General features: G+C 36.3%; 1 protein-coding gene and 1 non-coding gene across 4 annotated transcripts in view; both read left to right on the top strand.

Annotated features, from left to right (window-relative positions):
- TSPAN7 (tetraspanin 7) overlaps positions 1-27,108 on the top strand; it is a 127,592-nt gene that overhangs the window by 24,824 nt on the left and 75,660 nt on the right. Inside the window, exon 1 of one of the 3 annotated variants that reach the window (XM_063803780.1) lies at positions 26,412-26,436. The exons of the other annotated variants lie outside the window; for them this stretch is intronic. The gene's annotated coding sequence lies outside the window, so the exon portion shown is untranslated. Of the gene's footprint in view, positions 1-26,411; positions 26,437-27,108 lie in introns of those variants that run through there. 3 annotated transcript variants of the gene reach the window in all.
- LOC112207179 (U7 small nuclear RNA) lies at positions 21,970-22,031 on the top strand. The gene has a single exon (XR_002941636.1). It is a non-coding gene; the product is annotated as a U7 small nuclear RNA (small nuclear RNA).

Genomic DNA, 27,108 nt, shown 5'->3' on the forward strand with positions numbered 1-27,108 from the left:
AGTTTGCAGAATTGGGAGTTTTGCAATATTTGATATCAGGAAGGCTTTGAATATTTTTCATCTAATTTCTTTTGGGGGTTATTTCCTTGGAATATATTCCCAAATGTGGAATTATAAAACAGTGTATTTCTTTTAACCTGGTATGTCATATGTTAGGAGATGAAAAGATTAAATGACCTATTTGCCCGGAGTCTGTCCCACACAGGGGCTTATTTAAACTGCATTTTGTTAGTTTAATGAGTAGGAATGAGTAGTATAGATTTTTCTTTTAATTTGACTAAATGTTGAACTCAGGGACTTGAATTTTTAAAAAGCCGATTTCTTGAAAAATCATTTATTGAAAGTCTAATGCATATTTTCATTATGTCCTCAGAGTATATGATCAATTCTTTAATTCTTCTGTGTTCTACTGGAACAAATGACCAATTTATGAAGTTGTTGAGAGACTTGGTCAATGGCAATGATTTATGGCTACAAAACTTGAGACATGAGTATAATGATGACTCCTGGAAAAATGTACTTGAGATGTTTCCAGATTAGCATGTGCTCTTTAGCAATGGAGGAAGGCATTGATCATATTGATTACCTATATTTGAAAGTGTCCTAAATAACCCCTCAGCCATGAATATTCTTCATTTTTTCCCTGTCTGCCAGTTTGTTACCTTTCACCACCAGCCTTAGCTGACTTTACATAATAGGTTTTGTAATAAGTGTCTAATGCAAAGGTTTTCAACTGGGGGTGGTTTTCCCTTCCCCACAGGGGATATTTGACAATGTCTGGAAAGATCTTTGGATGTCACAACTGAAGAGGAAAGGTGCAACTGGCATCTAGTGGGTAAAAGCCAGGGATGTTGGTTAAGTATCCTACAATGCTCAGGATGGCCCTGCACGACAAAGAATTATGTGGCCCAAAATGTCAGTAGGGCTGAGACTGAGAAACCCTGTTTTAGTGGAAATAAGTTTTTATCTTTCCTTACATTTTCTCCCCATTCACTGTTATTTTCATGTTTTGTGAGTGAATTATCAGTTCACATTTATGATCTGTGGAGCTCTAATATGATTGTTTAATCTGCTTTGTTGTGGAGAGTCTATATATGTACACATATACACAGTAAAATTTGCTAATTTTAAGTGTATAATTTGATGAGTGTTGACAAATGCATACAGTTGTGTGACCACCATCATAACAGTGTTTGATATGTTTAAATTTCATGTAGTTTCCAATATGCATTCATTAAATAATATTATATTCTAGGACAGAAGGAAACCTGAAGTAATTCAGGTACTGACAGGTAGCTTGTGACTGATAGGTAGAATATACATGGTAATTAATGAAGGATAACACCCTTGAACTGACTTCTGAATTTTACCATATTTTAATATTAATCTAAAGATTCTTAATTTTACTTGGACATGATTTGACCCCTGGATGATTGGCTGAGAGGAGTTTCTATATTGTGAAACAGGAAATCTATATTAACATCTCTCATAAAATACTGAGTTTTATGTCCACAAATTCCTAGATTCTCTTTGCATCTTCTAGGTCTTTTTTATTCCTGCAGGTATAAAACAAGACTGAGTGTTTGAAGGGAAAAACAGAATATATACTTCTTTCCTAAAGGATAATTTCCAGAATGTTGGTTGCTTTGGTAGTTGAATTTAACCTTGGTAAGTAGTAGCAGTTGTCTGCAGTAAAGTGGATGGAAACCCTTGATTCCATTGCTGAACCACCTTCTTAGAGTGAGAGGTTTGTCTTGACCACTAATTGCTATAATTGGAGCTTGAGAGATGGTTTGAGATGAGTCTTGAAATGATAAGTGTGTCTATCTGCTTGGCAGGTGTTTTCTCTCTTTCCTTTTAATTCCCTTTCCAAATCAAGGTGGTATTTGTAGTCAAGGTTTCATAGGGAGTTTGCTAATGCGTCTCTAGGAGAAACACAGAAAAGCTAGATAGAAGGGTGGTCTAACTTGATTTATGTCCTCATCATTGTGGTGTAATGAGAATATACCAATTTTTGCATGATGGCAAAAAATGAGGTAAGCACTGGAGCACTGAAACATTTAGAGGTATTTAACTACATCTTAATACTATAGGCTATGGCTCAGAATAACCATAGGAATCTTGCTGTTTTTATTTGTGGGTTTATTTTAGGCAAACTATCAACAGTGCTGAAATGATACTCTGTGAAAAGGAAGAAAGAATGTACCCACAAATTTAAAATGCTGTGCTTGCTGGTTTTCTTCTCTTAGCCTTATCCGTCAATCAAGAATTGTTGGAGAAAAGTCACGTTGAATAATTCTGCCAATTCCACTATGTAATCTTGGGATGAATTGTGTCGCTCTGCATGGTAACCTCAGTATTTCATAACTGAGGATGAAAATGGTTTTTCAACTTGAGAAAAATCAGGACTCTTTTGGAACAATATTTCAAATTCCAATAAAAGACTATTTTTTGTTTGGATGTTCATCCTCTGTCCCTTCTTCCTTAGCCTCTTAGCCCAAGGTGCTATTTTTATGTACTGGCAGTCGAGTTCCAGAAGTGAGTGTCTTATCCTGAAGTGCTATTTTGAAATGGCCTTATTCTATTTTTTGAAAGAAATGACTAATAAAATGATCCCAGTTTATCATTGTAATGGACTAGAATATGAACAAAAACCTCAGGCATTTAAATTCCCATTTGTCTCTACTCTTCTTCACTGCGTACTCTTCTACTGTTTACTTTCAGCATGCTTCTTGACATGGAAGCCATTTTGCTAATGGATCTGTGGCTATTTCACCCCAGGTCGCAGCCAGGTTAGCATTAGAAGGATGGATTGGATTTTCTGAGTTCAGAATTTCTATTTGGTATTGCTCAAGCCTTTAGTTGCTTAGCCACTTCAGGCCACAATTTGGTGAAAGAGCCTAAAGAGCAGTGCAAAACTTTCAAAACCTGGGGTGTGAGACAGATTTGGAATCTTGCTGTACCAGATTTGTGGCCTGATATTTATTCGATCAGAATTTTCTCGTGTCTTTAAAAATCCTTTAACAATACCATTAAATGGCCATGTATTTTTTCATCCTGAGGTTCATTTATTTAGCAATTTCCCTACTGTTGCATATGTAGGTGTTTCCACTTTTTTACTAATATAAGATTATGATTAGTAGCACTTAAATCTTTGTCTTCGCATTTCATTATGTGTTTAAACTAATTCCCTTGTGGTAGAATTAAGCATGAATATTTTTAAATATTGAAAATTTTTGCTAGAAGAGCTTTCTCAAAGGATGCTTACCAATATGCCCATTAATTGTATAAGAAAATGTCAATCACAACACACTGTTGCCATTGACAAAGATTTTTTAAAATTTGGAATGTATAGATTTAAATATGGTAAATGATATATACCTTTTATAAGGTGAAACTTAAATATTTGTATTTTATGAATTTTCTGTTGTTTTGCTCTGCTTTTATATTATAAGGTGAAACTTAAATAATTATTTGTATTTTATGAATTTTCTGTTCTTTTGCTCTTTTTCTACCTTCTGTTAGTGGTATTTGATTGTTTTATTAGAATGTTTATACATTAAAGCTATCAATCCATTGTTTTTGTTGCAGAAAACCAGATTTATCATTCCCCCCTTAATTTATGAGGTAGACGCTAAATACATTATGCGTTTGATAAAACATAAATTCATATATAGCTATGATGCTATAGAGTAGGTTGATGTTAATTTCCATTTACTTCTCTATAAAGACCTAACTGGTGATAATTCTAAGGTATTGTGACTACAAATTTCTGGTCTGATCTGGATTCTACTTTTCTCCAACATTCTTATGACATAACCCCTTGCATTTCTGCAAAATAATATTTGGTCATAATGTATTATCCTTTTTATGTTGTTGGATTCGATTTGCTAAAAATTTTTTTGTGACATTTTTTTGTGACATTCTGTTGCCCAGGCTGGAGTACAGTGGCATGATCATGGCTTACTGCAGCCCTGACCTCCTAGGCTCAGGCAGTCCTTCCACCTCAGCCTCCTGACTAGCTGGGAGTACAGGTGTGCACTACTATGCCTGGCTAATTTTTTATTTTTTGTAGAGATGGAGTCTCATTGTGTTGCCCAAACTGGTAATTTTGCTAAAATTTTAATTAGAATGTATGCATCAATTTTCATGGGGGTTGTTGGTGCATAGTTTTCTTATAATGTTGTTGCTTTTTGTAATAACAGAATGCTGGCCTCATAAACTGAATTGGTAAGTGTTCCTTTTTATTCTGTTTTCTGGAAGTGATTACATAGAATTGGTACCAGTCTTCCTTAAATGTTTCGGAGATTTCACCAGTGAAGCCATCTGGGCCTGGAGTTTTCTTTGTGGGAAAGTTTTTAACTATGATTTCAACTTCTTTATTAGATATAGTTCAATTCAGGTTGTCTGGGGTTTTTTGAGGGAGCTGTGGTAGTTTGTGTCTTTCAAGGAATCAGTCCATTTCATCTAGGTTATTAAATTTTTTCAGCTTTTGTATATCTGAAAAAATTTTTACCTTTGTTTTTGAAAGCTATCTTTTGCTAGTATAGATTCTAGGTTGATAGTTGTTTTCATTTTTGTATTTTGTATTAAATGTATTGGCATAACATTTTTAATAATATTCTTTGATTATGCTTACAGTATCTGTAGAAGCTGTAGTGTTGTTACCTTTCTCAGTACTTACATTGGTAATTCATGTCTTCCCTCTGCTTTTTCAAATCAGTCCAACTAGAGATTTATCAAGTTTGATTTTCTCAATAAGCAAGTTTTTTATTTCATTAATTTTTCTTTCTTGTTCTTTCATTGTCTTATTGTATTGATTTTAGCTCTGATCTCATTTTCTTCCTTCTACTTGCTTTGGAATCAGTTTTCTCTTGTTTTTCTGATTTCTGAAGGTAGAAGCTGAAGTCATTGATTGGAGACCTTTCTTCTTTTCCCATATAGCCATTCAATGCTATAAATTTTTCCCTAAGTACTGTTTTAGCTGCATCCCAAAATTTTTGATATGTTGTCTTTTCATTTTCCTTCAGTTCAAAATTATTTTTAATTTCTCTTTTGATTTTTTTCTTTAATCCGTGGATGACTTGGAAGTGTATTATTTCATTTTCAAATGGAGATTTTTCCAGAGATCTTTCTTTTATTAATTTCTAAATTAATTTGTTTGTGGGAAGAACATACTTTGTATGACTTGAATCCTTTACAGATTTATTGGGTTTTGTTTAATAGCCAAGAATGTAGCCTATCTTGGCAGATATTCCATTTGTGCTAGAAAAGATTGTGTATTCTACTGTTGTTGGGTGGAATGTCATGTCAAAATTGATAATGTTTAAGCCTTTCATATCCTTAACTAATTTTCTCAATACTTGTTCTATCAATAAAGAGAGTCTTTTTGAAATCTCCAGTTATAATTGTGGATATGTCTGTTTCTCCTGACAGTTCTATAAGTTTTGCTTTATGTGTTTTGAAGCTGTTCTGAAGCATAATGTTTAAATGTTTAGGATTGTTATGTCCTTGTGATAAATGGAGCCCTTTATCATTATGAAATAAGCTTCTTTATCCATGTTAATATTCTTTCCTCTGAAATGTATTTTGTCTGATATTAACATAACAACATAACCACTCCAGTTCTTTTTTGAATAGTGTTAGTATGTGTATTAATCTGTTCTCGCACTGCTGTAAAGAACTACCTGAGACTGAGTAATTGATAAAGAAAAGAGGTTTAATTAGCTCATGGTTCCACAGGCTGCATAGGAAGCATGGCTGGCGGAGGCCTCAGGAAACTTACAAGCATGGTGGAAGGCAAAGGGGAAGCCAGCATGTTCTACATGGCTGGAGCAGGAGGAAGAGAGTGAAGGGGGAAGTGCTACACACTTTTAAACAACCAGATCTCATGAGAACTCACTCGCTATCATGAGAACAGCAAGGGGGAAATCCGCCTTATGATCCAGTCACCCCCTGTCAGGCCCCTCCCACAACACTGGAGATTACAATTCAACATGAGATTTGGGTGGGGACACAGAGCCAAACCATATCTCTTCCCACTCCAAATTTAAACCTATTTGTACCTTTATATGTAAAGTGTCTTTCTTGTAGCCAGCATGTAGTTGACCCTTGCTTTTTAATTTAATCTGACAATCTCTGCCTTTTAATTGGGATGTTTAGTCTACTTACACTTAATATAATTGTTTATATTTTTAGGTTCAGATCTATTATCTTGCCATGTTTTCTATTTGTCCCATCTCTTCTTTATTTCCTTTATCTCCTTTATTTTTTATTTTTATGATTCTATTTTATCTTACCTGTTAGCTTATTAGCTATAATTATTTATTTTGTGCTTTTATTTGTTGCTTTATGGTTCATAGTATACATATTTAACTTATCAAAGTCTACCTTCAAGTGATAGTATACCACCTTGCTTATAGTCTATGAACCCTGTGATAGTATAAAATACAGCCATTTCTCCATTCCTAGCCTTTTTTTCTATTGTTTAATACATTTTATTTTTATTTATTTTTAATTTTTGTGGGTACATTGTAGGTGTATGTACTTATGGGGTACCACCACACTCCATTGTTATTTTTGTGCAGTCAGTTATATTTTAGATATTTAAATAAGAAAAAATAATTTTATATTTTCCCAAGCAGTTATTTCAGTGCCCTTCATTCCTTTACATAGACCCATATTTATATCTAATATCATTTTCTTTCTTCTTGAACAACTTATTTTAACATATTTTATGATTCACTGATAATTTTTTCAGCTTTTATATATCTGAAAAAATCTTGTTTTGAAAGATATTTTTGCTAGTATAGATTCTAGGTTGATAGTTGTTTTTATTTTTGTATTTTAAAGATGTTTCTCCTAGATTTTTTTGCTTATATTGTTTCTAATGAGAAGTATGTCATCCTTATCTTTGTTCTTCCATATGTAACTTTTTTTCCCCTCTGGTGGTTTTTAATTTTTTTTTCTTAATGATTTTTAGCAATTTTTAAATAATATATCTTGGTATAGTTCATGTTTTGCTTGGGGTTTGTTGAGCTTCTTGAATATGTGGGCTTATTGTTTGCATAAAATTTAGAAAATTCTGACCATTAATTCTGTAAATATTTTTTCTATCCCACCCTTTTGTGGTTCCTTTTATGGAAGGATGGTATTTAGAAACTAGGGGCTGGGTGCTAGGTATGTTTGTTGCTACTGGAGTGTCATTGCTTCTTGGCCCTAGCAACAGCTAGGAAATATACTTGAGTGTAATAACTGTGCAAACACACGTCTATATTTATCTGCTATGGTTTAAAAGTTTGTCCCCTCCGAAACTCATGTTGAAATTTAATTGTCATTCAGTATTAAGAAGTGGGACCCTTAAGAGGTGATTAGGCTATGAGAGCTCTGCCCCCATGAATGGATTAATGCTGTCATTGCAAGAATGGGTTTGTTATTTCAAAAGTGGGTTTCTTACAAGAGGATGGGTGTTGCTTCCTTTTGGCTCTCTCTTGCCTTCTCTTTGCCCTTTGCCATGGGATGACACAGCAAGAAGGCCCTTGCCAGATTCCAGCACCTTAATCTTGGATTTCCCAGCCTCCAGAAATGTGAGAAAATAAGTTTATGTTTTTTATAAATTATACAGTCTCAGGTTTTCTGCTATAGCAGCACAAAATGAACTAAAACATTTTCTGAGTTTCTCTTTTTCTATCCATCTATTTATCTGTCCATCTATTCATTCATCTATAAAAACTACGAGTTCATACTGAAACCTCTGATTCTAATCTAATACCACATGGTTCATTATAGCCTTCTTTCTCTGAAAGTGAGAAACCTGGTTTTCATTATCTACAATATATGTAAACATGTGTCTGTATTTCTTTAATCCTTGTAGACATGGAGTATTTTCAGAACTGCTAACCTGTACCCTTGTAAGAAACACATTTACTAACTAGAGTAGTTCTGGGTACTGTTTTCTTGTTTGTTTTTTTTTGTTTGTTTTTTTGTTTTTGTTTTTGTCTTAAAATACAGTAGCCAGTAGCCAGTCAAGATGCTGTTTTATACAGTTAATAAGGTTAGTTCTTTTCTTCCCCACTCTCTTCATTTTGGTTACATTATTCACTTGTGATATAATTAGGTTCTTTGTTAGTGTTTATATTCCATTTTGTCCCCTTCCCCCAAACACACTGGGTGATTTTATTACTGACTTATATTTTCAGTACATTAAACATGACAATGCTTCTCAGAGTCAGGGCTATACAAAACAGTATACACAGAAGTGTCATTTCCTTTTTGTTCTTAGCACCCCTTCCCATCCCCTTGCTTTTTCATCCCTTTCTCTATTGCCTTAGATAACCAATATCTTTAGTTTCTGGTTTATTCTTAATGTATTTATTTTGCACAAATGAGAAGATACATGAATGTTTTCATTCTTAAATGAAGGGTAGCATACTACAGATACTTTTTTGCACTTTGCTTTTTAAAAATGTTTACACATTTATAGAAATACAATAAAATTTGTTTTTATGCAAGTAAAAATTGTCTATATTTGAGGCAAACAATGTGATGATTTCATATCTGTGTCATTGTATAATGATTGCCAAGGTCAAATTAATTAACATATCCATTATCGCTCAGAGTTACCATTTTGTGCATGCATGGAGTGGGTGGCGGTGAGGACACTTAAAGTCTGTATTTTGCCTTTTTTACTTCTAACAGTTTATCCAACAAATCATTTCATATCAGTTCATAGAGATCTTCCTCTTCCTTTTTTTTATAGCAGCTTGGTACTCCATCATGTAACTGTATCATAGTTAACCATTCTCCTATTTATGGACATTTAGGTTGCTTCCAATATTTTGTAATTGCAAACTATTTTTAACGAATAATCTTATACATATGTATTTTTTATTGGGGGTGCTTTCTTAGTGCAGATTCCTAAAAGTGGGATTCCTGGGACAAATAGTTCTTTTTGTCCCTCCATTTGCTTGAAGAATTTCTGATGTGTATCAGAAAATGGCAACTTTTCTTTGCATTTCTTTTCTCCTATGGTTTTGAGCAAAGCAAAAACAAATTTGTACAGGAATATAGATGAGGACATTTTCCAATGTGTCTATTGTTTCAAGTACACTCCTCCTAATATCTAACTTTTATCCCTTGAGCATTACATTTTTACTATCATCTCTGCTCTTTCTTTAATCATTTATTTTCACATAACTCATTACATATGTTCTGAAATGTTCTCAATTCATAGCTTGAGCTAAGATGTGATGTCCTCATTTGAAGTATAATTATCTGCATTTTGCCTTTTTGTTGTCAGATTTAAAAATACAACAAAAACAAGGTTACATTAGTGAGAAGAGGTCAAATGAAGACAGTTATTTTTTCTTCTTAATTGCAACTGGTACCATGTGTACTGAAATAAAATTGGTATAAGGAAAATAAAACAGCTATGAACAGTCCTCAAGTAGCATGGAAAATCAGACTTGCTCAAGTGGTGAAGAACCCTATGTTTGGTTTCAAATGGAACTTTGAATTGTTAAATTTAAATTATTAAACACAAACTATCAAGTTGGAATCAGTGGCCTGAAAGAATCAGTCTTGAGTGTCCCAGAGGCCTTTCTTACTTTCTGCCTTCTACAATTGTCTGCCCCTCTGCAGTAGTAGTGAACACAGTCTTCTTTTTATCTGGTTTGTGGTTATTTTTGTAGCTCTACAAATCTTTATGGGAGACTAACGTTCCTCTGAATTATATCTTAAAAATCAAATTTCCACTGGGGCATTTGCATCAAACTGCTCTTCTTGCTGGCTCTTTAGTGCCAGATTTCCTTCCAAAATGACAGGTTGTGTGATCTGTGCTTCTACTGCCCTTTATTTCACAAAGTCGTCTTTGATGTATTCTGTGTATCTGGGGGTAAGAGCATAGAGGCAATGAGAAGCAAATGCCTTTATCTGTAGATAACAGCTTCCCTTATCTGCATGTTAAAATGGACAAGTGGTACTTTGCCCACTTGTGTGTCAGTTGCCTGCAAATGAAGCATTCTGTATCTTTCAGATGACTGTTTCTTTACTTCCTTAATGCTGCTAATGGTCAGTTGAGAGAAGAGAAAAATACTCCCAAACCTGAAATTCTATTTGGAAAGCAGTATTGAGATCCTAATTACTTTGTTTTATTTTCCATACAACACTAATAGACTTAGGCAGTAAAATCAATGGCATTGTCACTTCTAGACTGCTTTATATGTGGAACTGTTGATATTCTGAAAGTTTACTTACTTTTTAGTATCTAATATATAACCTTAAACTGAAGTGCTTTTTAAAATCTAAGTAATTATCATCTATTGGACGTAGGTCTATATTGAGGCTGATAAATTTCTTGGGGGAGCTTGTGATCTACACACTTGCTACCCGAAGTCTTTGCAACATCAGCATCATCTGGGTGCTAGTTAGAAATGCAGAATCCTCAGGTCTCACCTCAGACCTTCTGAACCAGAAGTTACATTATTCACAAGCTCCCAGGGGATTCACGGGCACACTAAAGTTTGAGAAGCACTACCACAGAAGATGGGACATTTGTTTAGGTGTTTAGGAATCAGGTCATCTAGAATTCATTCCTGGTCCTTTTCATTCTTTTTTTCTGAAATAAGAACTTGCTTCTCAATTTTTCAAAGCTTTGGTCTTCTTATATTTAAAACCTGATTTAAAACTGAGCTTTTTCCAGGCTCATGGAAGATGAGCAAAGGGGTCATCTTGATATGAAGTCTGAGAGACACTTTTGAACTCATTCTGGAAAAGAACATAACTAAAAGTTTGGCATTGTTACTGACTTTCTCTGTCCACCTACGAAAGTGCTTTTTGAGGCCTCAAGGTAAGACATGATCTCTTGGAAATATAGTCAATTCTCATAATTTGTGGATTCTATATTTGCAAATTTGCCGACTTGCTAGAATCTATTACTATTTGTAACCCCCAAATCGGTACTTCTGGTGCTTTTGCTGTCACTCACAGACATGCACAGAGAAGTGAAAAAATTTGAGTCACCTGACATGCACATTCCCTGTTAAAGTCAAACAAGGCAATACTCTACTTTCTTATTTCAGCTCTCATACTATAAACAAGTATATTTTTTTGTAATCTATTTAGTGCTGTGTTTTTCCTGATTTTTGTGCTTTATGTTGTTGATTTTGGTGTTTAAGGTGGTCTTTAACTATAGTGCTGAAGGGCTGTTCAGTGTTCCTAAGCACAAGAAGCCTGCGATGTGCCTTACAGAGAAAATTTGTGTATTAGATAAGCTTCCTTTGGGTATGAGTTAGAGCAGTGTTGGCTGCGAGTTAATGATAATGAACCAAAAATATATGTTAAGTACAGTGTCTTTAAACAAACACATATAAAACAAGGTTATGTATTGATTAGGTAACAAAAATGTTGTGACCAGAGGCTTGTAGGAACTTACTCCTGTATTTCCCCTAGGAGCAATGGTTCAGTATTTGTTAATTCAGTCTTTGTGGTGACTTCATAAAACATAAGTGCTGTGAATATTGAGAATGAACTATATGTTTAAAACACAATTAGACTAAGATTTTAACTGGGTATCACATTTTCTCTTCTGTGGGTGATAACAAGATTAGCTTGTTATAAGAAATTTTGGGGTTGTATTCTGTGAGTATATTTTCAAATAATAATAACTGGTAATTTATGAAAACATACTTCAGTATTTGGAAGGTTTCTTGGGATGGAAGCGATATTCCAGAGAGGCTTTTCTCTTCCTATGGGCAACTTTTTATTCTTTTAGGCATGGCACTTGAAACAATTGTACTGCAGTTACTTTTAGACCACCAATGTGTATGTTAAGCTCATTTTTTGTTGAGTCTGTGTCTTCTTTTTGGTCAACTTTGCTGCATAAATATCACAGAAATCTGTGTCCTCCTCTCCTGTATGCATGATCCATGCAGCTGCTTCAGTCCAGGTCCACATCATGTATTGCTTGGATCATAGACTAGTATTCTAACTGTTCTTACCCATAGCCCACTCTCTAGTGCCACCCATTTTGTAGTATAGTAAATCTGATCCTATCCCTCCTCTCTGTGAAATCTCTATGTGGCTCCCTGGGATAAAGTTGCTTTGGGACAAAGTTCAAGATGCTCTAAGTTTTAACTCTTGATTTTCTTACCACCGTGCTTGGAGACCTCTGATCACTTGATAACTTTCCCACCTCTGTGCCTTTGCATAATGTCCCTCTGTTTAGTATGCCCTTTTTTTCTTCTTCTTCTACCAGGAAGTTGATTCCTGGGCTAAGACTCTGCAATTACCTCTTGTATTATTGTAGATTTTTAAAATTATTATTTCCTCCCTCCATTAGGCAGTGAGAACTTTGAGGAAAAGGAATGGTTTTGTTCAGCTTGGTGTCACTAATGCCTTATATCTTTTATAGGAGTTTCTGGCCATGAGATCACTGGAAATGTTGAATAAATTAGAATTTGGGGGTGAGTCTAATTTGACTACTGTTATAACAAACTGACTTTGGATTGGCAGCCCTAATCTGCACCAGTTCTAATATCACTAATCTTTAAGAAAACCCAGTATAGAACCCATAATGAGCATTCAATTTTGGAAAATATGAAAAAAGGAAAGTGAAGAAATTAGTTATAAAGTACAATAAACACAGTAGCAACTTGTTATATATGGTCAATTGTTTTAAAACAAGTGATGCTTCATATAACATTTGTTTGCTTAAGAAGTAACAAATGTAAAATAAATTAATGCAATGAAGTATTCATACTCTAAATTTTACTTTCTGCTTTCCCTGATTCATACAATGAGTAGTATACAGCAGTAGAAATGAATGAATTATTGCAATACACAACACTGCGGATGAATCTTATTAAGTTAAAGTAAGTCACCCAGGATTACATGACAGGAATATATCAAAGATCAACACAACACATGGTTCTTAATAGTGGCTATCCTGGGATGAGGGAGGCAGGGGAAGGAAATGGAGATCACTACATAGGGAGATGTAAGTTATTATCCATGTTCTAGTCTCTTTTGGGTAGTGGGTTCATGTGTGTATGTGCATATTAATATAATAAACACAAGAATGCCATGATGAGTCCTCATGAATCAAGGATTTTGATTAATAGGATTTATCTAATTCTCTTCACCCAAGTTCCACACTTATTTAAAAAAAAATCTTATTTGGAAATTTTAGGGGAGCCTCCACCCCTTTATCCTCTCTTGAATGTGAATTAAGCACATATGTTAGAATTGTACATATTTTGTATGGGAAAGAAGGGGAACAAAATGACCAAATATAAAATGTAATATTAATGGTGAATTCAAAGACAATAGGCATTATGAAAATGAGAAAATAACGGGAACATCACACAAATAGCCAGCCTTTTTTGAGTCAATCAAGTACTGGGGATGTGGAGATGAATTGCAATCAGGTTTAATGGAGTCCCCCATTTTGCAGTGCTTGTATTAGCTTGCCCTACATTTTCTTGGCAGCAGGAAGCAAGCAAAGGGCATTATTCAAAGAAAAGCAACTGTGCGAGACTTGTGAGAAAAATATGCATCCTGTTTCTTCCATGTTGCATATCATAGAAAGAAAGCTTTGCCTTCCAATTTTGTGAGAAATACCCTTCATTTGAAAATGATTTTGTTTTACATTTCTCCCAATAGCACTCCCATGCTCAATTTCTTGTCAATCCCCTCTTTTCTGCTAGAATCCTTGAAATCTCTTTCTAGTAGCAGTTGGTGCAAGACAATGTGCATTTATTTTGGTGGCAGCATTTTCTAGTTTTCCTGCCAGAATGTCTGCCTTCACAATGAACTAGTTTTAAGGCACTTTAGATTTCAGCTGATTCCCAGTATCAGATGTGAACAGACAAAATTCTATCTGAGAAGAAAATCTCTTTTTAGGCAGAAACTTTAGTTACCCTCTTGGCAGAGTCCAGAGAGAGGAATCAAGGGTTGCTTGGATTCTCAAGTCATTTTAAAAACCATATCATGAGTATCTTCCTGTCTCCTTGGTGATATGTGACCGTTTTCCTCCTGGAAGAGCTGTTCCATATATTTTTAGTAACAGCAGGAGAGGATAGATATTTGGGTGAGCTGTGTACCCAGCTGGAAAGCCTAAACATACAAAGGGTCTTAAGTTTCCCTTGATCTTGTTTTTCTCCCCAACCCCCTACATTCTTTTTTTGTAAAGCACAGAAATGGAAGGCCCACTTGTGAAAAGCATCTCACTTCGGGCTTACTGACTGCCATTCACTTCTTTGGCCCTTTGTTCTGTTTCTTCTATCAGCAAGGGAAGCACGTAAGCTCTGCCAGCTGTTTGTCACTTCCAGAGATATTATGCTGTTTCTGTCTCATCTGTCCAGCCCAGCTAAGAGTGGAATCTTACAATTTGACAACCTATAAATAGGAGGGATGAGAGGGTATAATTTAGCAATGTTTTTTGTTTTCCAAGCCTCATTTCTCTTGCCTGCATAGCTAGCAAGTGTCATAGACTTATTGCTTGATTGAATTTGGGCAGTTTCTAACAAAAAGTGATGTTCTTTTCTTCCAATAAGCAGGAAGGCTGCTTTATATTCTTTCTAATAGCAATGGGCATTACATTAGCACCTCCCTTTCAAAATCACATACCCAGGGCTTTGAATGAATTGTGGCTTTAGAACAAGATTTTTTGAGAAGGTGGGAGTGGGGTTTTCATGAAATAGGCTAATTTGTCTGTTTAAGCCAAACTGTGACCTCATGAACACCATCATCCAAGGAATCAGCCAGCATGATGTACACATTAGATTGAATTCTATAAATTTCCCTTCATATAGGGAAGTCCCTTGAGTAGACGTTGGTCTGCCCTTCCCAAGTCTCTTTTGCAGAAGGTGTCCCTTCATGAATACCTCAGCACAGGGATCAATACTACAAGGTAGAGTATAGAAGACCATGATATTCTGAAACAGGCGTGGAAACTGGATGTGAAAATATGCAGTTGTTAATTAGTAAGCAGGGATACTTCCCTTTCTGGAAGTACATATCATGTAGGGTATATCATACAGATAGGATGATATTATTTTGAGACTTAGATAATCACATAAAACTGCTCAAACAAGAGTCAAGGGAGTAATTTCTAAGAACACAATGGTAGAGACTGTGGTCCCTGCCATGGGGTAAGTATAGTTGTGGGAGAAGCCCCAGAATAGATACTCTACAGATGGATCTTAAAGGCTGTTTTACTAAAAGAATTTCCATTTAAAAACTTGTAAAATTTACATGAAATAAATATAAATGCAATCAGTAATTATGGAAATTGGCATAAACCATCTACCATTTAATTTATCCCCATTGACACAAATATTTATCTTCCATGTTTTTCCTCTAACCCAGCATAAAAATGTTTTATGTTTTTGTGTGTGTTTTGAAAGATATACTGGCCACATAGCACTTCATTGAACTGAATTATAAGATACATCTACTGGTAAGGGAATGATTAGCTATTGTTGTATAAAAATCCATCCCCAAACTTAGCAGCTGAAGACAATAATTTATTTGTTCACAATTAGGCAAGTTGGTAGTATGGGCTTGACTCAGCTGGGATGGCCCATCTCTGTTCCACATGGTGTCATCTAGCCTTCCTCATGCATTTGGACCTTAGCTGGGGTGGCACACTACATTCTCTCCCATCTTCCAGGAGGCCAGCCTAAGCTTTTCACATCATAGCAGATGAGTTCTCAGGAATAATGAACAAGCAGTCTTGATGCTTCTGTCTACATAACATTGGCCCATGTCTCACTGACCAAAGCAAGTCACATCACCAAGCCCAGTGTCACTGTGGGAGGGAAGACTACACAAGGGCTTAGATATGGGGAAGTGTGACTTACTGGGGTTGTTAATGTAGTCATCTCCCACAGTGGACCTTTTAGTTGCTAAATGCTTTTAATATAATGAAAGCAACTCTACTAGTTGCTGTGATGAGGTATGAGAGCTGAGCATGAAGGAAAACCAAGTTTCTGCAGTAGTATGATGTATGTGCTTTCTGAATGAGAAATCATAGGGCAGTATGACAAAGGGATTGTTATGATAAGTGTTTTAAGTATAATACCTAATCACTTTTTTTATTCCTGGAAAAAGAATGCATCAAAGGCAATGAATAAATATAAATAGACTAGTCTCCATAAAAATGAACTCTCATATGGCAAACAGCATGAATAAACAAGGAAAACACAAGCTGGGCAAATTATTGATAATAGACAAAGGCATAGTATTCCTAACAATTAACAAGAAAGACAAATATGCCAATAGAAAAATCAACAAAGGTCATGAATGGGATATTTACAAAGAAGAAATATAAATATGCACATGGCTGCCAATAAACATCCAAGAAAACATTCAATTTAACCAGTAGTCAAAGAAAGGCAAACAAAAGTTTCTGACAAATCTCAATTCTTGATATATTTTCTTTGCACTTACATAATATAAAAGCAGGGTAAGAGAATGGAGAGGTGGGCGGGAGGAGTTGCAATTTTAGAGAAAATGGGCAGGGAAGGTCTCTCAAAGGTGGTAACATTGAAGCAAGGCTTCAATGCAGTGAGAGCACAGGCCATGTGCTCCAGAAGTGTTCCAGGCTGAGGGAAGAGTAATGACAAGGTCCTTAGGTGGGACTAAGCAGTGAGAAAGCCAGCTAGTGTGTGACTGCAACCCCTTGAGCTGAGTATTCGGGAATAAGTTGATATTCTGTACTACCAAACTATTCAGACAGACACATTCTGTGTGATAAGCAAAAAAGTGGATGTTACAACCCACAAAATGGGAAAAACTTTTGCAAATCATATATCTGAAAAGGGGCTTGTATCAACAATATATGAAGAATTCTTACAAGTCAATATTTAAAAGGCAAATAATTAAAAAATGGGCAAAGAATCTAAATAGACATTTCTCTAAAGCAAGTATACAAAAGGTCAATAAACACATGAAAAACGCATGATATTAACCATTAGGAAAATGCAAATCAAAACTACAATGAAATACCACTTAATGCTCACTAGAATGTCTATAATAAAAAAGAAGTGTTGGCAAGGATGTAGAAAAGTTGGAACCCTAATACATCGCTGGTGGGAATGTAAAATGCTGCAGACACTTTGGGAAACAGTCTGACATTTCCTTAAGTGGTTAAACATAGAGTTACCATGTGATCCAGTAATTTCACTCCTAAGTATATACCCAATAGAGTTGAAAACATATTTCCTTACAAACACTTGTGTATAAATGGGCATTTAGGCACATTATTCATAATAGCTCAGAAGTGGAAACAACCCAAATGTCCATCAACTGATAAATGGATAAATAAAATGTGATATATCCATACAATGGAATATTATTTGGAAATTAAAAGGGATGAAGTACTGATTCATGCTATATCATGGATGAGCCAGTCACAAAAGATCACATATTATATGATTCCATTTGTATAAAATGATCCAGAATAAGCAAATCTGTAGAGCCAGAAAGTAAATTAGTATTTGCCTAGGACTGGAGGATATGGGGTGATTTGGGAGCAACAGTTAAGGTATGTAGGGTTTCTTTAATGTTACATAAAAATAGTGTCTTATGAATTTAATATTTTTTTGTTGTTGTTTTTCTTTTGTATTTTTATTTATTTATTTATTTTTTATTTTATTATTATACTTTAAGTTTTAGGGTACATGTGCACAATGTGCAGGTTAGTTACATATGTATACCTGTGCCATGCTGGTGTGCTGCACGCATTAACTCGTCATTTAGCATTAGGTATATCTCCTAATGCTATCCCTCCCCCTTCCCCCCACCCCACAACAGTCCCCAGAGTGTGATGTTCCCCTTCCTGTGTCCATGTGTTCTCATTGTTCAATTCCCACCTATGAGTGAGAATATGCGGTGTTTGGTTTTTTGTTCTTGCGATAGTTTACTAAGAATGATGATTTCCAATTTCATCCATGTCCCTACAAAGGACATGAACTCATCATTTTTTATGGCTGCATAGTATTCCATGGTGTATATGTGCCACATTTTCTTAATCCAGTCTATCATTGTTGGACATTTGGGTTGGTTCCAAGTCTTTGCTATTGTGAATAGTGCCACAATAAACATACGTGTGAATGTGTCTTTATAGCAGCATGATATATAGTCCTTTGGGTATATACCCAGTAATGGGATGGCTGGGTCAAATGGTATTTCTAGTTCTAGATCCATGAGGAATCGCCACACTGACTTCCACAAGGGTTGAACTAGTTTACAGTCCCACCAACAGTGTAAAAGTGTTCCTATTTCTCCACATCCTCTCCAGCACCTGTTGTTTCCTGACTTTTTAATGATTGCCATTCTAACTGGTGTGAGATGGTATCTCATTGTGGTTTTGATTTGCATTTCTCTGATGGCCAGTGATGGTAAGCATTTTTTCATGTGTTTTTGGCTGCGTAAATGGATACTGGCAAACCGAATCCAGCAGCACATCAAAAAGCTTATCCACCATGATCAAGTGGGCTTCATCCCTGGGATGCAAGGCTGGTTCAATATACACAAATCAATAAATGTAATCCAGCATATAAACAGAACCAAAGACAAAAACCACATGATTATCTCAATAGATGCAGAAAAGGCCTTTGACAAAATTCAACAACCCTTCATGCTAAAAACTCTCAATAAATTAGGTATTGATGGGACGTATCTCAAAATAATAAGAGCTATCTATGACAAACCCGCAGCCAATATCATACTGAATGGGCAAAAACTGGAAGCATTCCCTGTGAAAACTGGCACAAGACAAGGATGCCCTCTCTCACCACTCCTATTCAACATAGTGTTGGAAGTTCTGGCCAGGGCAATTAGGCAGGAGAAGGAAATAAAGGGTATTCAATTAGGAAAAGAGGAAGTCAAATTGTCCCTGTTTGCAGATGACATGATTGTATATCTAGAAAACCCCATTGTCTCAGCCCAAAATCTCCTTAAGCTAATAAGCAACTTCAGCAAAGTCTCAGGATACAAAATCAATGTGCAAAAATCACAAACATTCTTATACACCAATAACAGACAAACAGAGAGCCAAATCATGAGTGAACTCCCATTCACAATTGCTTCAAAGAGAATAAAATACCTAGGAATCCAACTTACAAGGGATGTGAAGGACCTCTTCAAGGAGAACTACAAACCACTGCTCAAGGAAATAAAAGAGGATACAAACAAATGGAAGAACATTCCATGCTCATGTGTAGGAAGAATCAGTATCGTGAAAATGGCCATACTGCCCAAGGTAATTTATAGATTCAATGCCATCCCCATCAAGCTACCAATGACTTTCTTCACAGAATTGGAAAAAACTACTTTAAAGTTCATATGGAACCAAAAAAGAGCCCGCATTGCCATGTCAATCCTAAGCCAAAAGAACAAAGCTGGAGGCATCACACCACCTGACTTCAAACTATACTACAAGGCTACAGTAACCAAAACAGCATGGTACTGGTACCAAAACAGAGATATAGATCAATGGAACAGAACAGAGCCCTCAGAAATAACGCCGCATATCTACAACTATCTGATCTTTGACAAACCTGACAAAAATAAGCAATGGGGAAAGGATTCCCTATTTAATAAATGGTGCTGGGAAAACTGGCTAGCCATATGTAGAAAGCTGAAACTGGATCCCTTCCTTACACCTTATACAAAAATTAATTCAAGATGGATTAAAGACTTAAACGTTAGACCTAAAACCATAAAAACTCTAGAAGAAAACCTAGGCATTACCATTCAGGACATAGGCATGGGCAAGGACTTCATGTCTAAAACACCAAAAGCAATGGCAACAAAAGCCAAAATTGACAAAAGGGATCTAATTAAACTAAAGAGCTTCTGCACAGCAAGAGAAACTACCATCAGAATGAACAGGCAACCTACAAAATGGGAGAAAATTTTCACAACCTACTCATCTGACAAAGGGCTAATATCCAGAATCTACAATGAACTCAAACAAATTTACAAGAAAAAAACAAACAACCCCATCAAAAAGTGGGCAAAGGACATGAACAGACACTTCTCAAATGAATTTAATATTTTAAAAGGGATTAGAAATTAGACTAATTCCTTTGAAAAATATTAAATTCTTAAGACATTGATATATTTTATGTAACATTAAGTGGAGACTAGAGTTACAAAGAGGCAGGACCTAGCCCAACTTGGGGGGTGAAAGAGTTGGAAAATGTAAAAGATAATAAAAACAAGACATCAGTTGACTTTGGTCTTGGTACCCAGACGAGCCAGAGCTACAGCCTTCTTTAAGGTATTAGGTCAGAGTTTTCTAGGATAGTAGCTGATGTAGTAAGTGTGATCTTTTTGTCTTGGGATCCTGAATCTTAAGTCCATAATATTGGTGATTTACAACCTGGAAGTGATGAATGCAACACCAGACATCCACCCCCAACATTTCTGCATCACCAGAAGCTACTGCTGTGATCCCCATGCCTAATGGGGCCCCGTTTGTGAAGTTACACCTAAATTGGAGCTTGAACTTTTTTTCCAGAGGAAGTATTTTTAAATGATTAGATTTTTTATAATGCCAATTTCATTGTAAATCTATTTTGATTGGACATTTAAGACCATTTATAACATTGTTTAATGAGGAAATGTGTCCAGCTTTCAAACAAAGGATTTAGAAATGATCTTTTGGAAACGTAAATTATTTTGTGAGCTGGAACTCCCTACATTTCAGAGCTCCTCTCTGAGTCTTGGTGTGGATGTGGAGAAGGACAGCCTGAGAAAATAAGATAAGGGACTCTAGTTCTTCTTTTACATTAATATATAGTCAAGTTCCTATTCTAGCATTTGCTGCTCTGATTTTCTGGGAACTACTTTAGAAGTCTGCGCTTAGCTTGTTAGATATGATTTGCATGCAGTCGACACCCCAGAACTCGCATGTATGATGAATTTCATTAATCTAGTGATTTGTAAAAAGAGTTTGAATTAAATGCTCCTTCATGCTCCAGAGACTGCACTGGGCTGCTCTGTAATGGTTGCCACAGTTTCTCCAAGGGTAGTGATGTAAAAACGAAAAGACAACTGGAAATGAAAGATAATCCAGAGACCTGCGGGTACAGCATTGCAGATCTTGAAACAGAAAAATAGTGTAGCTTTATTTAGATGTCTCACTGCTTTTTTTTCCTCTCTCTCGTTTTGTGAAGATAAATGATACTCTCACTGTGCTTCAGCTTCTTACTCTATAATAGTAGTTTTCACTTAGGTGAGCCTCAAGCACCTGGAGAGCTAGTAAACATGCAGGTACCCAGACCCCACACGCAGAGCTGCTGATTGAGTGGACTTGTGGTGGGACTGGAGAATCTGCAGTTCTAACAAGCACCCAAGCAGTACTGCTGCTGCTAGACCAGTGAGCACACTTTTCGTAGCATTCATCTATAATATTTAGAAAGCCACTTTCAACTCTAATTTTTTATAATTCTGTGATTTCATATTCTGACATCTGAGGCATCTGTGTGAGACCAAAGGTGAGCACTGACGATTGAACTTGCCCAACCATTTTTAGGACTCACCTTCTTCCTGATCCTGCAGAAACCAAAACATGGCTATGTTTAGTGTCTGCAGAAAGACTGGTCTCGGATCTAGTTTTAGCCTTGAGGAAAAAAAAAAAAAAAGGTGGGAAAGAGAAGAACCAATTCTGAGTTAGAATTAAGATTACCAAATGAGTATTGAATGGCTTCAAAGCTGTTTCCCGGGCACCCCCAAACCCTAGATTCCCTTGAATCTTTCCTGATTCAGCCTGGTCCCTGGTAGGGAAGGACCCCAGCCTTTAGGAAATATGGGAGAACTGGAGAAATAAAGCAAAGGGGAGGGCGGTGGCAGTGTGGTAAGAAATAAGTCGAAGTAAATTGGGGACACTTAAGCTTTCAGTTCCTTTAAACATCTGTTTCCTTTGGGCAATTCACACTTCCAGAAGAGTTGGAAAAAAAGTAATGTTACAGCTCTTTTAGAATTTGTCTAGCAGGCTTTCCGGTTTTTACCAGAAAGCCCCCCCACCAAAAAATATATATATATATATTTTTAAAGAAAAATGGTGAGGTAACTGAACTGTTAGCATGTGCCAAAGTTAGGGTCTTGAGAACCTAAGGTTTTAAAACACTTGACTGCTGACTCCAATCCAATATGGGTAGCCCTCACTTCAGAAGACAGTATTTGGTTTTAAAATGTTCAGTTCCACTGCCTTTGTTTTCTGGCCATTTCTTAGTGGATAAGAACTATGTGGTAACTTTCCTTGGTGCCATTACTGAACTTATTTTAGACAACTCTTGAGAAATATGGGAAAGTTGAAAAGTGGTCTGTTCCCCTTCTTTATTTTATATACATAGTATTATTTAATATATCTTTATTACATTTTATTTTTAAAATTGTAGCTATTTTATTCATTTTATTGTGCCAGCCATACATAATTGAATAATTAAAAATTACTGCCTGAAAGAAAATTTCCCACAATCCCATTAATCAAAGATAACTTCCTTTAACATTTTGCTGTGCATCATTCCATATATTTTTTCAGTGATTAATATCCTTATTTTCCACAAAAATGGAGTCCTGCTATCCAAATAACTTAACCACCTTTTCCTGATAACATTATCGCAGATATTTTCCCATTTCACTCAATATTTTGCTATGCTACAGGACCCCATTGTATGAATATACCACCCTCTAGGTAATCAGTGCTCTTTTTTGCTATTAAGCAATGTTATGATGACCTTTCTTGCACGTGCATTTTTCACATGAGTGTTCATTACTTCCTAAGGATAAATCCCTGTGTTAGAGGATAAACACTGTAAATGCTTTTAATACGCAGTACCAAATTGCCCTGTAGAAATGAGCCTGTTTACACACTCTCTCAGCAGTGTCTGATGAGTAATCTGCATGTTTCAAAATGAGCTTTCATTATTTTTAAGAAGCGATTTTGTGGCATTCGAGAATTTAAGTGTTGGTTTTTGAATGAAAGCATTGGCAAGCTGAATGAATTTGAAGTGGTGTTGGGGAATATTATTTGGAGCTGTCTCTCTTCACACAACCTTTCTGCATCATTTTTGCACTGCCTTGATAATAAATCAGTTCTATTATTAGTGGAAGACAGAGAGACTCTGAAATGTTTACCATCAGGCTTCCTCTGTGTTTAGGAGCTACGTGTATGAAACTATTTTTCCTCAAATACTATTTTATATTTATCTGTGTAGTTGAAAAGCTTGTGCAGCCAAGTGTCTGTTCTCACATTTTAGGACTGCATTCAGTTTTGATCTCCTGTTTTAAATATTTTTTGAATCAATAAATTTCTGTGCATGGTGCTTGGCATGCAGCATATATACATATACATATGTATATGTGTATATACATGTGTGTGTATATATATATACATATATATATATGTATATAATTAAAGTAAGAAAAATCCAAGGACCTCTATCTCCTACAAGGCTACAGAGAACTCTTTGAAAAAATACTCCTTTATCTTCTAGGTGAGACAGTTACATACTCATTTGAAAATAAAAAAACTTGGAATTCTAAAGCCGTTCTTGCCAATTCCTGCAAATATAGTGCTCAGATTTCACACCAGGTTATTAACAATGACATGGATGTCTGAAATGCTGGAGAGAGGGTTGGACCCAGCAATAAAGAAATGTCGCTAGGTTATGTTAAATTTTCCTCTTGGACCTCAAAAAATGCCCCTTTGGCCAGAGCTGGATAAAGTTCCATTATAAAAATAAGAGGTAGTACAAAAAATCTGAGAGATTTTTGTACTAAAAATGTACGCTTGGCATTCCAAAGAAAGTCGTATCTGATTCTGTATTATTTGGGGTTCTTGACAGAAACTGGCTTGACAGTTTATCCAGCAAACATTACTAAGGCATGTTCTGTGTCATATCCATTGTTTTAAGCATTCTATAAATATCAACTAATTAAATACCATTTTGTGATCTATGGGTATTCATATTAGCCCATTTCACAGATAAGGAAACTGAGGCACAGAGCAGTTATATAAGTTGTCCAAGATCACTCAGCCAGTGAGTGGCAAAGCCAGCAGTCAAACCCAGGTAGCCTAACTCAAGATTCTGTGTTCTTAATTACTTAGCTATGCTGCATGGCATATGTAAACATACACACTGTTAAAGCAGTAATGGTTTTTAGGAAATGTTAGCTTATATTTTCGACAGGAGGAAACTGGTCACTATTATTCTCTAATAGACCATATTTCTTACCTTTGACTGCGCATTAGAATCACCTGGGGAGCTTTCCAAACTCAACCCAGACCACATCCCTGACCTAGTAGCTCATTCTTGGAAGGTGAGACCCAAGCACCAGTAGTTTTTAAAGCTCCCCAGGTGATTCCAGTGTGCAGCCACGGTTGAGAAGCTCTAATCTGGGAGGAGAGTCATTATTGATGGCCAATATTTTATCAGAAACATCTGATGAAAAAGAGTACTGTGGCCATGTCTTGATACACTTCACTGAGTTTTCTCAGAGGTGAGCCTATTCACAATGGAGCAATCTTCTTCAAGTGGAGGCAGTTTAAGTCTGAGAAAAATTATTCTTTCTGAAGATGCTGTTTCCAGTGATATTTTAGAAAAGTCAAGGTATAAATCCATTGGTGTTAATGTAACATAGCCAGCTGTTTCACTTTATTAGTCAGGTGAGTGGAATATAATGCTCTTACTCAAATCAGTGCCCAGTTGCTTTCGATTGTCTGCCTCTGAATTTTGAGTTGAATTCCAAAAGAGGTAAGAGAAAATCGGTGGGTAGGGAAGGCAGGCCGCATCTCAGCCAGATGGCTAAACAGCATGAGACTTGGGCTGCAGCATCTTCAGTCCTCTGTGAATGCTGTAGAATGACTTCTTTCCTTCTTTGACTAGACACGGAAGGAAAATATTCAGCACATGAGAATTTGGAAAGAGTTTTTCTGTTGGAGCAGCTTAGTGAAATCGAATAGCAAGATGCCTTTCAAGAAAAGTGACTTTTAGTCATGGTGGTATGCGCATAGCATACATAGTGTTTAAGGAAATCGACCAAACATGGGTCAGTAGTTAACAATAAACATTTCTGCTGCTTCATCTGAATCATGCTGGGAAAGTGAACCTGTTGTCTGGGGTATTTATTTTGGAATTGCCAGTTTGTTCAAACAAGACTAAGTCACGTTGGGGAAATGGTGAGAACAATCTCTTTTGGCTAGACACTTCGGTTTCAGAAGCCTGTCAACTTGCAGGAATCCCCACTAGTTGAGGCGCATCAGGGCATTTCTCATGGCTGTATGTGAAAGCTAATTACAGAGGGTCTTGTTTCTGTTTGTTCCTGCCATAAAGTGTCTTCTAGAATTGCTGTTCTGTGACTGCTGTCTTGGGCCATATTAAAGGATCGTGATGGTGGGAACAGACTGTCCACTGCTGTTATGGGGAACAACAGAGACAAATGGTATAGATTCTTGTACTCTTTGTAACATAATCTGTGACCCAAATCATCTTATAAATTGCAAAATGTATTGTAAATACAAAAGAATGTTTAGTAGATATAGGTACAATATAAAGAATAATTTTAAAATTCTAACGGGCCCACACCCCCAGTTTAAGAAATGGGAAAATAGCAGCTCCTTAAAGACCTTTCCTCTGTTCCCTTTCCCAGTTGCATAACCTCCAGAGATAACCACTACCCTGACTTGTCACTCATTTTCTTCCTTATCTTTTTAGCATCCAGAGTTATGTATGTATCCCTAAACAATATATTGTATGGTTTTGAAAACCAAGCAGCAAGCACAAACCTAGCTGTGCAAGGAAAGAGAGACATTGGTTTTGTTTGATGAAAGCCCACCAAGTCTCTGGGAGAAATCTGGCTTCTGCTTTCAGAGCTTATTGTGGGGAAGTTGGTGGGTAAAGCCATGAGTGAATCTGAGGAAAAATGGGTCTCCTGATAGGCAGGACATTTGACAACACTTAGTGTGGAACTGGTACTGAGCGCCCAGCAGGAATGTGGTGGGGGCACAGGCTGCTCTGCGTTTCCTACTCTTCAGCTCTTTGATGCCTGCCTCCAGTTCTCAGAAGGCTGCCTTGGAGTGAAATGAGAGTCCTTTGCTGGTTCAGGCAGTGGAGAAGAACAGGAATCTCCTCAGCCCATGCCAGGAAAAGCAAAACAGAAGAAGCCTCATCCAGCTCACCCCATCATTGTTTTCAGGTTTAACGGCAGCAGGCGTCTTGTGATGAAAGTTCTCAGTGTGCCCCTCTCTTGAGTCACATTGCACCAATCTGGACTGGTTGTCTTCTTTTAGTACACAGCTGTCATCCGGAGCTTCCCTTGGCCTCTCTCCTGAGTCAGAGCTTCTTTTCTTTTTATATCTTCTGTTTTGCTTGCTGGTTTTAGTGGAGCACTTCCAGTAACTTTGTGAGAAAGGGTACAAGGGAGGTAAGTTTTTCGAGGCCTTGCATACCTGAAGATGTCTATTCTACTATCATACTTGGTGGGAGTTTGGGAGTAGAATTCAAAGCTCTAAAGGAAAATTAATACGTTGATCTGTTGTCTTCTGTTTCTACTACTGCTGTAGAGAAGTATGAAGCCATTCTGATTCCTGACAGGATACTTAGGACCTGATTTCTTTTTCTCTCTGCAAGTTTATAAAGTCTTTTTGTCCCCAAGGATCTGAAATGTCACACTAATGGGCCATGACATGGGTTTGTTTTCATCCACTATGCTGGGCATTCTATGACATACTATGTGCCATTTCATTCTGACACCTCAATTCTTCAGTTTTGGGAAATTATTTTTGAAACATTTATTCTCCATTTTTCTTTTCATTCTGCAACTAACACTCAGGAGCTGGAATCTCCATAACAGTTATCTGATTTTCTGTGTTCTCCTATTTTTCATCTCTTCGTATTTGCTCTAATTTTGGAGTAATATCTTCTAACACTTCTCTTATTTTTGATTTCTCATAATAATTTTCAATTCCAAAAGTGTTTGTTTCGGTTCTTTAGTTTCCTGGGTTAAAAAAATCATTTTCTTATTTTATGGATGTAGTATCTTATGTCTCCAAGGATATCATTGGTATATATTTGCTTAATTTTTCTCCTAGGTGTA

Source organism: Pan troglodytes, chromosome X (genome assembly GCF_028858775.2).
Source record: "Pan troglodytes isolate AG18354 chromosome X, NHGRI_mPanTro3-v2.0_pri, whole genome shotgun sequence".
NCBI classification, from domain to species: domain Eukaryota; kingdom Metazoa; phylum Chordata; class Mammalia; order Primates; family Hominidae; genus Pan; species Pan troglodytes.